This window comes from Amblyomma maculatum, chromosome 6 (assembly GCF_055883805.1).
Source record: "Amblyomma maculatum isolate TAMU_Amacu chromosome 6, ASM5588380v1, whole genome shotgun sequence".
Classification (NCBI taxonomy): Eukaryota; Metazoa; Arthropoda; class Arachnida; order Ixodida; family Ixodidae; genus Amblyomma; species Amblyomma maculatum.
The window spans coordinates 133,848,414-133,862,156 of record NC_139349.1 but is presented as its reverse complement, the minus strand read 5'-3'; positions in this window follow the sequence as shown (position 1 = coordinate 133,862,156).

The window sequence follows — 13,743 nt, the reverse complement described above, 5'->3', positions numbered from 1 at the left end:
TGTAGTCTTGGCTTGGCTTGGTTTTGTTCCTTTTTAGCAAAAACATTTTGCAGCTGAAAGTTTTTGCTTTACAACATCACAAGTAAATTTTTTAAACACTAATGTGACACTGAAAATTCTAGCTTCTTTTTTTTTTTGTTCACACTACAGGGTAGCAGACCCAGCAATTAGTGGCGCGAAATGCAAAACGCAATGGTTGCCAAGCATGACCTATTGTGCAATCTCAAACGATTCGGAACCAAAATAAGGAACCAATCACTGGCCTAGATCAGTGGGCATAATACCATACCTCCTGTCGGATGTAGGAAAGGCCACTAAACAAATCATAAACGACCTTGACGAAAATACGATTAAGCAAAGTCTAGAAAAAATATGACTGAAGCAAAATTACAGCAAAAAGCATGAAACGGATAGTAAAACTCGCAGAATAAATTCAACACTAATCCGCAAAACTCACGAGACAACAGTGGAACCAAATTTGTGAAAATAAATTACAATTTAGGCACGAGGGAGAGGGGAGGAGGAAACAACTTTATTTAACGCACTGTAGCATCAGTAGTATTACTAAGCATCGATGATGGTAATGGCCCACCCTTTATATTGGGTCGCCGGTTTAACTTCAAGAAGCTAAAGGCGTGGCCAAAAAGTAAAGAAAACACACAAAAAATCACTGTAGCTGCGGCCGCGTCACAAGGATGTTGCTCCCTGCTGCTCGCCACCAAAACTCCAATCGTCTCTTTGTAGCTTCAATCGCATCCACCGAGGCTGCCTCTCCACTGGCAAGCCTAAAGCCGAGTGCTGCAGGTAGTGACATCGTACGGGCGGGCGGAGAGATAGCTGGACACTCGAGTACCACGTGGTCGCTTCACAAATTCGCTCAGCTCCCACCAGTGGATGCACTTATTGCTACGCACCGAGCCAATCATGAAACTCGCCTGCGTCACACACCCAACGGGCATCGCCTCCTCACTCGAATCTTTGACGAAGCTAACCTACACTTGCCCATATTGGGCCACCTTACAGCACCATGGACAGAAACATTGGTAACAGGTCCAAAACCCCTTCCAACCAACACCAAAGGGCCAGGAAGAGATCACCGACAACGCCACATAATTGATACACAAGACCAGCACATCGGTCTCCGCATTTATACCGACGCCGCCCTATATCATGACGATGACACCGGCATCACGTTTGCAACCACCGCTTACTACCAAGAGGGTTCACAGCTGCACGCTACTAGCCACAGTGGTCGCAGGTACTGGTCCGCAACTGAACTCGAATTAACAGCCATCGATGAGGCCCTTCAACACTGCACCAAAGGAACAGATCGTTTCATCCACATCTACACCGATAGTCAAGAGGCTATAAAAACCCTGCAAGCCCGTTCTTACAAGACCTCAGTACAACACAGCATCAAAGAGCGCTGCCGATACCTGCGAGAGACCTCACAAGTCTCGGTACGAATTCATTGGACACCTGGACATCACGCACAAGGAACTGGGAACAGAATGGGCCACGAGGCCGCTGGCGCGCAGCTAGAGGAAGACCGCCGGCATAGCCTTGATGTGGGCCCGTCCAACTCGGACCACCCTTACTGTTCTCCCGTCTCCTTCATCATACCGGACTCTGTCATCACGCGGCTTAAACATGAGCGGAGGGGTTTGTTGCGGGACCTTGTCCCCGGTATTACTCCTCCGATACCTTCCGGCCTCTCTCGTCCAGCCCAGATTCTAACTCACAAGGCGCGAGCCGGTGCAGCGTACACACCGGACATCCTGAGTCAATGGCGCCGAACCAAGATCAGCTGCCCCAACTGCCCTGCTGACTCTGTTGACCTGCAGCACTTGGTCTGGACCTGTGCTGGCGCGGCTGGCCTCCGCGCACGCTACACATCTGCTCACCACATTCAGAGTTACGAAGACTGGACAGCCCCCAATACCAATGCCAAGCGCAAGCTTAGTGCCCTGCTAGACTTCATGTCGGAGTCTGGCGCCCTCAACCTCACCTAACCCACCCCCTTCCCCTCTAGGCCTCAGGTCATCCTCATGAATAAAGGCTTATGAATGAATGAATGAATGAATGAATATCACGTGGTCCGTTGACTCCTCTGCCACCCCGCAGAGGGCGCACACAGTCGTGAGGCCAACCATGAATTTCGCTCTCCACCTGCGTGTACGTCCCGAGCGCGTTGCCCGAGCGTGCCTCTGCCAGCAAACCACTACCGCGCGAGTTATCACACCACAGCTCCTTTCGGATGGTGTCCTTCTCCGCCCGGTATAGGTCCAATGACGCTTTTTCTTCGGAAGTCTTCTTCCATTCCTCCGTCTCGACCAGCTGTACCTGGGTCCGGATCTTCTGCTGTGCTGTGCAGTCCAGCTCCGATGCTTTTGTGGCCAACAATACCGTCGGGAGCCGGTACCTCTGCCGAAGAGATCGCGTTCGGCGCGTCTATCTCGTCGTTCGGCTGGTGAAAATGGTGTGCACGAGTGTTTGACGGGCCACATTCGACTCGGGGAGACGGAACAGGCGGTTCTCGAACGCCGCCTTCGCCACTGCTTCCCGGGCTGTGAATGACGACCAACCCATGTCGCCCTGGATGGTTTCGATAGGGACGTGTTTGGGTGGCCCGAGTGCCATTCGGCCGGCCTCCCTCTGGAGCCTCTCCAAAAATTCTCTCGTACCCGCCGAGAGACAGAGTACGGCATTGGCGTAGTTCAGACCCGGGACCGCCACCATCTTCCACAGTGCCCTTGTGACCTCGTAGCGGTTGTAGGTCCACAAGGCCCGTTGACCTAACATGCCTCTCGTGCGAGCGGCCTTCGCTCTGAGGAGCCTCTCATGTGCCATTAAATAATCCGCTCCCGCACTCAGTCGGACGCCAAGGTACTTGGTCACGTCGGTTTGTGACACTGTATTGCCCTGGAGATCCCACACTCGATCAGGTTGATGGTTGTGAGGCCCCCACACCATAGCCACACACTTGGTTGAGCTAAAACGCAGACCAAGCCGTCTCATCTCCACACGGCAAATGTCCAGCAACCGCTGCAGCTCCTCGAGTGATCTTGCCAACAGTGCGAAATCGTCAGCGTATATTAAAGCTGGGATTTGGTGAACTACCAGTGCTGCTTTCTCGCTGTGCTCCAAAGTGTAGCCACATCCCGACTCTGCCAGCTTCTGTGTCACCCCACTCACATACAGCATGAACAGCAATGGGGAGAGCGGGCATCCTTGCCGCAGGCCTTGGTGCATCTCCCTGGGCGCCGTCACCACATTGTTCCACTCCACCGCCGCTGATGGAGCTGCATAAAAGGCCTGAAGGAGTTCAATGTCTTGCGCAGCCAGCCCCATTTCCTGCAGCATGGTCCACAGGAGGTCCCATTTCACACAGTCATACACCTTCGCTATGTCCAGAAATGCCACATAAAGGGGTGAACTGTACTTCGAAGCCATTTCTATACACTGTGTGAGGACGAATAGATTGTCCTCTATCCGGCGACCGGGGCGGAAACCCATTTGCAGCTCGCCTAGGACTCCTTGCTTCTCTGCCCACCTCTGGAACCTGGCCTTGATGACCTGCATTGCTACCCTGTACAGTACTGGGGTGACAGCGATGGGTCTGTAGTTAGCCAGATCCCTCCTGTCCCCCGCACCCTTGTACAGTGGTGTCACCTTCACGGTCTTCCAGTCATCTGGAATGTCTGCGTCTGTCATCACCAGTTCCAGCAGGTCCCATAAGCGAGCCTGGACCAGAGGTCTGAAAGCCCTTACCAAGCTCATGGGCATCCCGTCACATCCTGGGGCTGTTCCCGCATCTACCCTCTTCATGGCTCGCTCCTTCTCCTTATCCGTTGGGGCTTGACGGAGCCCAGCCTCTCCTGTGTCTGCCAGTGTGCCCTTGAACAGAGGACACTGATCGTGTTCAGTGGGAGCTGTCATGCCCTGTGCCTGTAGGGGGGTGCCTGTAGACGACTGCATTCCTCCAACAAAGGAATGCAGTCGTCTCCGGGCAGTTCATCTGCATCCGAGGCTCTCCATAGTGTCAGCTGGGTAGTGTTCTTTTGGCCCCTTTGGACATGCTGCCAAAACCGTTGAGGAGCCTGCTTACCAGCCTCTTTCAACATGCGCATGAACTGTGCATTGATCCTGCGTATCTTCTGTTGGACCAGTTTCGCAGCTTCTTGCTTCAAGTCCCGATAAGACTCCCAAGCCTGTGCCACATCCTTCATCTCCCCATCCCTGATGGTCTGCCTGTGGAGCCTACATGCTTCCCGTCTGCGTCTAATAGCTGCTGCCACTTCTGCATCCCACCATGGCTTTGCATTGTGCTTTCTTCTCTTACCTGGGCGCTTTCTGAGCATCCCCATGCACTCTTCTACGAATTCAGTGTAAGAGCCCCTGAGATGTACCTTCTTCTCCAGGTCGTCCGCCAGTTCCTGTAGTTCTTGAACACTGGGCCGTCTTGTGCTGCTTTGTTGCATGGTCTTTCGCTTCCTGCCTCGGCCAAAGACCAACCGCAACCTATTGTGGTCACTGGCAAGGTTCCCTGTGCCATCCTCCTCAATGATCATCTTTTCTAACTTGGCATACAGGCCCTCTGTCATGAGACAGTAGTCCGACTGCCGGTCCCGTACTGCCCATGTCACCGTCCCCTCACACTTCTGTGAAAGGTTCACCATGATAAGGTGACCCTGTTGTGCCAGCTCCTGTAAGAGCCGCCCACTTGCATCTGTGCGACCATCCAGATCCTCCAGGTGAGCATTAAAGTCACCCATCATCAGCACCTCGTGGTTTTGAGCAAAGAATTCCACATCTGCAGCCAAGTAACTACACACTTCAGTGTTTTTTGCTGTTTGGTCACCAGTCCACAGGTACACAACCACTAGTGCCACAGGTTGACCCAATAAACGACCTGTCATCCACATGTGTTCGCTACAGTGCGGTCGCACCCGCACCCATTGCTGAGTCACGCCCCACAAACACCCAATTCCTCCTCGTCTTTCGTGCCTGACTCGGTTGCAACCCTCCCACACAAAACGTAGGTCATGCGGGGGGGGGGGGGGTTCTTCCCTGAGGTGCGTCTCCACCACTGCAAATGCTGCTATTTCCAGTTGGCGCATTTGTTCCTGGAGCTCTCCCCACTTCTGCTCCTTGCGACCCCCCTGCATGTTCAGGAAGCACACGGTCACTGGGGACTGATGGGTCCCGCATGACCCCTTGCTTGGGTCTTACGACTCGCACTGTTGCCGGCGACGACCCCTGCGGCGCTCTTGCCTGCGGACCGTTCTGTTCGCTGTTGAAAACCAACCATCTGCATGATTGCCAGGCCCAGAGCCTCTATGATTGGTGCTGCTGGGTTCAGTCTCATCCTTCTTTTGCGGGGGCGCAGTCCTAAAAAAGCGCACAATCGTCGCCCTAATCGCTGCCCCAACTCTTCGGCCCCCTTGGCTCCATAGCTGGGGCCATGGAGTCGCCCTTGAAGCAGCCTTGAGGGGTTAATAAACTCGCACTTGGATCGTACCTCTGAGCAGGCCTGCAGGACTCCTTCATTACAGGCCCTGCAAGTACTCTGTTTACGATCATGATCATCTGGCCCCTCTGGCACTCCATAAATCAGGAAGCGGTGTGACTTTGCTCTCTCCTGCCATGCTGAGAGAGCATGCTTCAACTTCTGGGTCACCGCCCCCCTCTTCGTGGAGTCGTCTGCAATGTCCCTGAGGCCTGCATGGATTATCACTAAGGCCTCCGAGGCCTTCCACACTTCTGCCTCTTTCTCCACCGCTTCAATCGTATTCATGAGCGTCGCTGCTTTCTGTGCGCGGAACTGCACCCGCTTATTCCACCCCGTCTCTCGGAGCACTGTGCGCTTTATCTTGCCTGCATTCTGATCCCCAAACACAAACGCATGGCGATCCTTCCACAGAGCACTGGTCTCGGCTGCCTGCGGCAGACTGTGATTCCCTGGGGACGGGGTCTCCTCGGCTGCCCTGATTGCCTGCTGTTTCTTTCGTTGCTTCTTGCTTATTTTCAGTTGCCAACCTTGATTCCCTGTGGACTGGTCGATCTGCGCCTCTCCATCTGGTACTTGGCTTTGCGCCTCACTCGACTCCGCACCGTCAGTGTGGACTGGCCTTTCTTTGGCCTCATTGTCGTCTGCATCCTCCGCGCCATTCTCTCCAATACCTGGTGCCCGGTCGATCCTGGGTGCCGATCGCTGGCCCAGGACTTTACTCCTTAGGAAGGCAACTTCTTCCTGCAAGGCCTCTCGCTGATGTCGCTCTGCCTGCAGTTCGTGCTCCAGGTTCTCCCGCTCTTTCTTCCATGCTGCCGTCTCCACCTCGAGCCGGGCGGTCAGATTGCTTATTGCCAGACTCCACTCCTCCGCGCCTTGCGCTCCTCGCATGGTGGCATCTTCTCTGACCATGGTGCCTGCCTCCACCCGGGTATCCAGCGCAGCCATTCGGACGCAGATAGCACAGGTGAAGGGTTCCCCCTCTGCCGCAGCGGCCAGGTCCTCAAAAGGGGTTTCATCTAGGAAAACCCACCTGCCATAGGACTCGCACTTCACTTCTGGGTTTTCCGCTTTCATTTTTCTGTTCTTGCCTCCTTTGCCCGTCATGTCGAACTACACCAGCTGTTTCTCTCTCTCTAAAAAAAAAAAAACGCTTCACAGCACTATCGCATCGGATCAAAGGCTTTGATTGGGGAGGCGCGGGATGGTCGGGATGTGCGCTGCCCTCGGAGGTGCCCCTACACCAGGCTAGGCCTAAGCTCCCGAGTCTCGCCTCGCGATCGAACCGGCTGACGATCCGACGCGATGAGCCCTGTGTCCGCCCAGGGCTACGCGCTGCGCTTACCCTGTGTAGGCTTTAAAAGCCACTCTCCGGTGTGACCACCCACGAGCGCATCCTAAAAATAGTCTAGTTCACTGTATTCAAACTGGCACACTGGCACATCAAAACAAAACAAACTCAAACAAACTCCAAACAAACTCCATCAAGAACGTCCTGGACCAGGGTTGCCAGGGCCACCAAGGCCAACTGATCTTTAAGCTCGTCAGATGCTAACCAAGCCCGCCACGTTGGGGGAGGAGGGTGTAGAAAGTGAGGGGATTGAATTGCGACAGGGCATGAAAACATGCAATGTTCTAAGTTTGCATATAGTGCTCAAAACAATTTGGGCATTTAGTTGTATGCGTCTAAAAACGCGTATTCGTGTGGCAGTGAGACATTTATCAGGAAGAGGAAGTGTACGAAGAATTTCTCTCATGTTGCCATAGTGAATGTTGATTTCTTTTTTGCAGTGAAGAGTAGTGTCCCATATGGGTAGATAAGGCCAGGGAATCCCAGGCGCCCGGTGTTGAAGTTCGCGGGCGAGGCGATGCACTACTTCATTGCCTGGGATTTGTGTACATAATCCTGCAGTTCTTCAGGAATGCGACCCGTATGAATGGCGCGTATAGCCTGTATTGGATCAGTGTATATCGTATAGCCTTAAGGGTTAGGGGGTGCTTGTGCGAGGTCTTGAATACTGGCGACTATTGGCAGGGTCTCGAGAGTCGCTGTAAGAGGAGGATCTATGTAGGCTAAGGACCGTGGGTATGCGTCACTACATCACTACAGCTCTCAATTGAGTAAGCAGCCTCTCCGACGTTAGTTCGTGATTCATCTGTGTAGACGATCGTCATAGATTTTACATTGCATGTTGCTATGTGATATATCTCCTTGCAACATCGAACTTTCCGGTCGCTTCCCGACACATCCACAACTGAGCGTCCTTTTGGCTTTAGCCCAGCCGCTTCATTCGTCCTGGAGCTACTAGGAATTGCCCTTTGTTCATCCCCAGTAACATGTGGGACGCCTTCCAACCTGGGGGGCTCATCTTCCGCCGCCCTATCATTAATGCTATTGTGACTGGCCATAGGGTTTTCTTGGCAAGAAATACTGGAGTGGGTTGCCATTACCTTCTCCAGTGAATCACATTTTGTCAGAACTCTCTGCCGTGACCTGTCTATCTTGGGTGGCCCTACACAGCAGAGCTCACGACTTCATAGAGTTTCGCAAGCCCCTCCGCCACGACAAGGCAGTGATCCATGAGTGAGTGGGGGTTACTCTGAGGCTATCCGGGAGTGAAGAAAGAGGGGTAATTATAGGGAGGTCGATAGGTTTGAGTGAAACCTGCTGTAGTATCCAAAGTCCTAGTTTGGTGCTAGAAAGACATGCCATTTGCCGGCCTCGATGGTGTTGTATGAGGTCTCACAGAGGCAAGAACAGCCCCGTAGAGTATAGGCGCCCCGTGGACGTATGTGCAGGGACGTTAGGTGCAGCCTTGTACAATATATGAATCGCAACCTCAATCTGATGTATTTGGCGACAGGTTAGAGTAAGGTAAGGAATCGTATATAAAATTTTGCTATAAGTGCTAATGAGTGGACAATTAAGTTCCTGACTTAACCCTCGCGTAGCCCGGCGTGCTCATTGACTATGCGGCTAACTAGATGCGTAAGCTGATTGCAAACTTTAACGGTTGTAGATACATTGGCCTGATTAGTTGACTCATGGATATGAAGTCCAAGGATCCGGCAGGACGATACACGAGGGATGGGGTGACCTGCCATTGTGAGATTGATCAGCTGGTTATGTTGGCGTTGATAGCGAGTTTTTGCAATCAGCGGCAATTCGGATTTTTCAGGTGCGGGAAATAGCCCTGTTTTATAAAGATAAGTAACGACTGCATCGATACCTTGCTGTAGGGTCTACTGCTCCAGGAGACCCAGAGTGCACCAAAGAGTAAGGTAGTCTGCACAGAATGTATGTTTTAGGTTTGGGATAGACGCTAGAATACGATATAGGGGAGCCATTGCAAGGTTAAAAAGGGTGAGTGACAGAATAGCGCCTTGAGGAGTATCACGTGTGAGGGGGAAAGGATCAGATATAGAATCGGGGAGATGGAATTTGGTAGTGCGGTCGCGAAGAAATGCCGTGAGGTAGCCGTACATCTTTGGACCACAGCCAGTAGAGGCAAGGATGTTTAATAGAGGATCGTGGGCAAGGTTATCAAAAGCCTTACGCACATCAAGGGCCACTATGACTTGGATCTGGGAACAGGGCGACATATATGTTGAATTCATCGATCCGGATTCCTAGCACGATAAGACTGAAAAGGAAATCACCAAACTCTTAAACAAGACCCTGGCACGGATTAGGATATCGTAACGCGCACTACAGCAGACACCATATACTTTAATACAGCCAGAGACACACAGTTCCTCCCACAATATGACGGAAAAACTAACCCCGTCTTGGACGCGGAGATAACTGCGGCGGAAATAACAGCAGCCCTCTATACCTGCCCCGGACGACGACGGCATTAACAAGATGATGAGAAGTATAGATGACGCTTCTATCCTATTCGAATGGCCGCTGCGTTTGCCTTCGAGCCATGCGGACGCGCTTCACATGGGCTCCGTCAACGTTTGATCATCGCAGCGGAATATCAACCTGAACTGACCTGGACTCCATCGTACACAGTTAGCGAAAGTGTTGTGCGCCTCTAAGAACCAGTTTTCGGGCATTTCCATATTTTAAAAGCTTTTCCTGTCCGCCAGGCGTGGCAGAGCCGCCGCCGGTTAGGCTTAACGCCGCCGGCTGCTCACCGCCTCGTTTGTCATCGAGTCTACATCATCAAAGATGGAGTACCCTGTCGAAGGCGAAGGAATTTCCCCTCAAGAATTCGAAAATGATCCACGGTGGCCCCGCGTCGTCCAGGCCCGCAACAAACTCTATCCCAACATGAAGCAGTCGTCATCAAATGACGCATCAGCAGAGTCCAGCTCGCGGGCAGGCCGGGCAAGCCCCAGTCGCTGTAAGGCGTATCTACTCTACCCAAAATTAAGAAGCACGCACCACTTCATCGCCTACCGACTTCAGATTTCAAGATCGTATTCCGCTCGGGGTGGTCGCCTCGACCTGCGTCCTGTGAACGGTGGTGCTCTTCTCCTCCTTCTCTGCATTGGCACAGATTGACTATGCAGAAGCTCGGGCCCAGGACAAGCTCCGACGTTATTTTTCTTTTCGGTCATTTTAACTTGTATTTTTGAGCTTATTTTTATTTTCACTATGCATTTTATGTGTTTTATATCATTAATTCCAGCATTCATTACTGTTGCACCTTATGTAGAGTGAAGTGTATAAAAATGCTTGTCACCTTAATAATATTGTTACGAAGCGGTAAGCCGATGAAGACAGGAGACAGAACGTGACCGATGACGATGGTAGATGACGTTTAAAGAATGTTCGCGGGCCCAGCGCGAGCGCTCCTGCCCGCGCCACTGCCCGCTTCTTCTTCCTTGTCGTCCGTAACATGACCCGGGGCCACCGAGCGACGAAGTTTAGCGATGTTAATGATTTTATGGCATGACGATGGGCTTGTCTGGATGCTTGAAGAAGAGGAAGAAGGAAGAATAGAACGGCTTGCCGGTACGATGTCTGATGCGTGGGTGATCCGCCTCCCTTGGAGCTGTCAACCATCCGTCACCAGAGTCCATGGGACCGATGGCTCGAGGTTACATCGGGCAGCTTGGGCGGGGGTTGCGTGTTCGTGTCCATCGGTTCCTTCGGGTCATTCGGGTCTTTCGGGTCCTTCGGTTCTGATTGGTATGTCTGTTCTCCTTGTATTCAGGTCCGGGCTGGGGGCTGGGCGGTGGTAATTGTTCAGGTCTGGGCTTGAAGGGCTGGGGCGAAGCTGCTCGGCGATGTCCCTGGGCCCTCGGTGATGGTCCCGGCTTGAAGATGGCCTCGATGCTCCAAGGCGAGGACGGGGATTCCGTACCCCGCACCTCCAACCAAATGTTACGAAGCGGTAAGCCGATGAAGACAGGAGACAGAACATGACCGATGACGATGGTAGATGACGTTTAAAGAATGTTCGCGGGCCTAGCGCGAATATTGTAGGGGCTAACTTTTCATTTTTTATTTTTATGAAAAGTGTGTTATGAGCATTTTAATTTTTCATTAAAATACCACTCTGATTTTTCATTTCTGCATGCCCATATGCTCTCGTACTGGTACGTGATGTGTAATATATTTCTTTTGTTTTTAATGTAATACGTTTCCACTGCTGATGGGTGGCTGGAGCGCAGTCAAGCTGCAATGACGCAGCTTTTTCTCCGGCCCCTTTTTCGCCATATAAAGTTGCGAAATAAAGATACTTTGATTGAGTGATTGAACCCTTACAACAACATCATTATTGTTATCCAGAATCCCAAATTGGCTTCCGCCCGCAAATAGGAACGGAGGACGGTCTTGCTACTTTGGCTTCTGACGTGCTTCACCACTCTCCGCACAGTCATCTTGTTAGAACTGTGATCGCTACAAATATAACAAAGGCATATGATAACATCCTTCACTCAGCCATTCTTGCCTCCCTACAAACTCTTGGTTTCCTCACAGGTTTCTCCTCGCCATTCACGCCTTTCTAACAAATAGAACATTCAGTGTGCGTGTCCATGGAAAGCCCTTTGGTCACTTCTCCTCAAACAGAGGAGTGCCCCAGGGCTCCGTTCTCGCCCCTACATCATTTAATGTGGCCTTCATTCCAGTTGTTCGAGCCCTAGAGGCTATCCCTTCTATACGCGTGCTTGCGTATGCCGATGATATAACCTTATGGTGCTGTCACCCAGACACGTCTGTCCATCAGGCGGCCCTCCAGCATGCGCTGGATGTATTGACATTTCGCCTCCCTCCTTTGGGCCTAACTCTTTCGCATACAAAATCCTGTTTAATTCGCATTGGAAATAAAGCTGGCTTACGGAAAGCTCCCACTATAAACTTTATGATAGATAATACCCTAATTCCTCAGGTACAAACCGTTCGCATTCTTGGTCTTCTTCTTCCTTCCTCTGGGACTGGCACCCCGTGGCTGACAGCCATCCGTAAGACCGCTCACGCTACTCTAGGTCTCATTCGTCGCATAGCTATGCGCTCTGGCGGCGCGTGCTCACACGGCCCACCAGCTTGTTCGCTCTGTCCTCCAGCCGCGTATAATCTACCAGGCACAGTTTCAACGTCTCACCCGCAGACAGTGCGACTCCCTTGAGGCCATCAATCGTGAGGCTATGCGTGCAATAATTAACATATCTTCCCCGTCTAACACCCATACCTGTACTTCAGGAGCATGCCCAGCTAAATACGCTCACTGAACTCGTTGATCAGCGGATGGCAAACAGAGCTCGCAAACAGTCTTTACAACTACATCATTTAAAGACACTATCTCTATGGTCGTACTGCCAGCTCACGGACAATCGCCCCACTGCTTCCCCGTCGGTATCATCCGCACATCTGCCTGAAGGGTGCATATTATATACCGATGCATCACATACTGCAGAGCGAGGAGTTACTTCTGTGTATAGTCCCTCTCATCCGAATCTCAACACTCACGTGACATATACCGCGGATACGTGCACCCCTCTGGCACTGGAAAATTCAAGCAATTTACAATGCCATACATTCCCTTCCACCAGTTCCTACATTCAATGCAGTTCATCTTTACACAGACTCTCTCAATGACCTTAAACAGCTTAAGGCCGTTCGACGCACATTCCAAATAACACAGTCCATACATTTGCTTTGTTCAAAGTACCCATGTCCTGTGCGCATACACTGGATTCGCGGCTATGCTCGCGATCCACATAATATTCAAGCGGATGCTATGACGCATATAAACACATCAGGCGATCCACCACCTTCCCCTCTTCCCCCAGATCCGTTCCTGTCCCACGTTTCCGATTCGCAAGTTCTGCGCCAGCGAACACGCGCTCTCATTCCTCCGTGTTCGCACCGTGCGCCGGATCCGGGCAGGGGCGGCTCTGACCCCATCTGTTCGACATCGATGGCGGGAAAAAGATCTACCAGTGACTGACAGGTGCCCTCACTGTGACACTCCACCTGACGTCTGCGATGTGCATCACTTGAACGACTCACATTAGGCAACGGATAATCATGAAGGTGGGCCTGCGGTGGAATCGCGATAGTGATTATGAGAAATGGACAATGGGCAATCGCTATACTGCCAACCTTCTCGAATACATAAGCGCAACTGGACTTCACTCCTTCTTTTAACTTTCTATCTCCTGCATCCCATTCCCCCTTTCTCAACTTATGCCTTGTGGCAAACTCTTCGAAAAAAAAAAGCTCATCCACCGTGATTACGACTTCAGATGTCCGAATGAAGCTTTATGTCCAGATTCAAGAACTTCGAATTCAGGACCAACAGCACCCAGTTGAAACGTATACGTCGCTGCCCTTGACAACGCCGTCAAAGGGATACCCTACAATGCAGTTTATAACCAGAGCCGAGAAGAAATCTCCGACCTTGTGGCGTTGAAATCTAGCCGAAACTTCACGATCGCCGACGCCCGCCAACTAGGACGCACCAAGGACATATTGGTTACCTTCATCGACACCATGGAGGTTCAAAAACAACTCGACTTCTACGGCACCCTCTACGCATGTTACCATTTCAAGGCGAAAGTTGAAGCGTGCACCAACTGCCTTAAGCCAAGCAACCGGGCTGATGTGTGTCCCGAAGAATGCACCGGCTTTTGCCCTTGCTGCGGTGCATCTCATCCCATCAAAGAAACGCCGGATTGCACTCCCAAGTGTATCCTCTGCAGCGGAACTCACTTTACAGGAACGCAGAAGTGCAAAGTGCGTTTCGAACGCTCCGGCAACTAAACGCTGGCCT